Source organism: Chiloscyllium plagiosum, unplaced genomic scaffold (assembly GCF_004010195.1).
Source record: "Chiloscyllium plagiosum isolate BGI_BamShark_2017 unplaced genomic scaffold, ASM401019v2 scaf_84955, whole genome shotgun sequence".
Lineage (NCBI taxonomy): Eukaryota > Metazoa > Chordata > Chondrichthyes > Orectolobiformes > Hemiscylliidae > Chiloscyllium > Chiloscyllium plagiosum.
Window position 1 is genome coordinate 1 of NW_025200783.1, and position 2090 is coordinate 2090.

The 2090-nt window shown below is 38.8% G+C and overlaps 1 non-coding gene across 1 annotated transcript; it reads right to left on the bottom strand.

Moving 5' to 3' along the window:
* Positions 1–978: 978 nt before the first annotated feature.
* Positions 979–1060, bottom strand: trnas-uga. The gene has a single exon. It is a non-coding gene; the product is annotated as a tRNA-Ser (tRNA).
* Between the last annotated feature and the right edge of the window lie 1030 nt (positions 1061–2090).

Here is a 2090-nt window from a genome sequence, read left to right on the forward strand (position 1 = left end):
TGGCAGAGTCTGCAGACAGGAAATGTCTAAATGACTATTCCTTTGTTCAGTTTGATTTGACACCAATGGTAGTGCTGTTTTGGTGCAGAAATGTGTCAACATCTCTGACGTTAGAGTCAAAATTTAAGTCACATCTACTCCATGGAGTGTCTTCTCATATCGGAACATGCTGATATGATAACATCTAGCTCTGATAGCAAAGGTTTTTTCATTAAACAGGGAGAATGTTGAACTAAGCAATTCAGGCAGCCAAGATGAATAATTGGCATTTGGTTCTTCAAGCTGAGCTCTCCACACCAACTGCTCCAACGAAGGACGTGGATAAGATCCCCATTTGATTATTTTGGTCAATTTTAGCCTCAACAACAACCTATTGTTCTGAACAATGCTACACCACAAGCCATCGTTAATTTTCCATTTCAGTTCTTAATGCACAGTTTCTTACGAATGTGGACAGCAGAAGATCCTTAACATTCCATTTCTAATATTTCCAGAAAATTCTACTCCGCTAATATCGCCTTGCCTTTTCACATCTCAAGCCAGAAACCTGGATCAGTCGAGTTCCTTTCCACACATGGAGTTACTTTTTCTAATTCATTGACTGCTGATATAATAGATTATTGGCCTTGAGAATCAGCTGTAAATTAGGTTTAACATTCTCAGCTTGACTTTCAACTGATCCTAAAAAAAACATCACCTGCAGGTAAATGTATTGCATTGCTTCTTGATTTGCTTAATTCCCCACCCCCCGAACATCCAAATTTCACGATAGTTCGACAAATGTGTTGAAACTGATTCGTGTTGGAAGTTGGTGGATTTTTGTGTCTCGCCATATAATTTATTAAATTAGATGACTGGGTCAGTCTTGAGATTACTTCGGTTTCTTCACAGTTGAAAATTTATTTTCGATTGATCGCAAAGCTCAAAAACCACGAAATCCAAATCCTGCAAAGAAATTAATGATTTTAAAAGGTTCTATGCTGTGAACAGGATTCGAACCTGCGAAGGGAGACCCCATTGGATTTCAAAGCCAACGCCTTAACCTCTCGGCCATCACAGCTGCGGCAAGAGTGCCAATTTTCATAGTAAAACAACTGAATTCATGAAATACGTAATTTGTTGGAAGAACAAATTGTCAAGACCCAAAGATATCGCCAAATCTTTTGCAGAGACCCAGACGAACGTTACCTTAGCAGATTGACAGGCTTACACCGCAAACTAGATTCTGACATAGCTGAAGTTGTGGGAATAATTCTTCGTCGAATTATAGAGTCACGGATGTACACCACACGAAGAGAGGATCATTGTCTCACTGCGTCCGATCGATTTTGACTCAATTGCTCATCATCTGGTGCCAAAGTAGATATACTGTTGTGTTTTAATGTTCATTGAAATATGGTATTAGAAATATTGATGCTAAGTCCATAAACACTAGCTACATTCGTAACAAAAAAATCGGAATTAGAAAGAATGCAGAACTAATTTACAGGAATGGATCCAGCAACTAATTCGTAAGTTCTGACATCAGGTAATGAACTTGTGAGCACAAGAGAGGAAGATTGACCAAAGATTTGGAACTTGAAATCGTCTTGACGGAATGATTGACAAAGGTTTTGTGGTTGTTCTAGAGTCATCAAGTCCTTGAACAATACAACACGGTAAGTGGCCCTTCTTTCCAACTTGACCATGGTGGACAGTTATCCTAAATTAATAGGTCCCATTTGCCAATATTTGGCCCACATCCTTCTAAACCTTGTTATTCATCTATCCATCCAGATGCCATTCAATGTTACAGTTGTACCAGTCTCCAACAATTTCTCTGGACGCCTTGGCGAGTCAACCTATCCAGGTCCCTCATGATTTAATAAATAGCAACGATTTGAATTTATCATACTTGTCAGGAGGGAAATGTGTGGAGATTATTTGTTGAAGGTTTGAAGTAGAAAGTCTGATGTACAGATTTTTAGAAATGCATCTTGGAGAAGTTTTTAGTAAGTCATTGAAGTCTAGTAGCAGTTGTAGAAGTCTGTTGTGAAAGCTACAGAAGGATTTCAGGGCACGAGAACGAAGCATTATTTCCAAGGTATGGT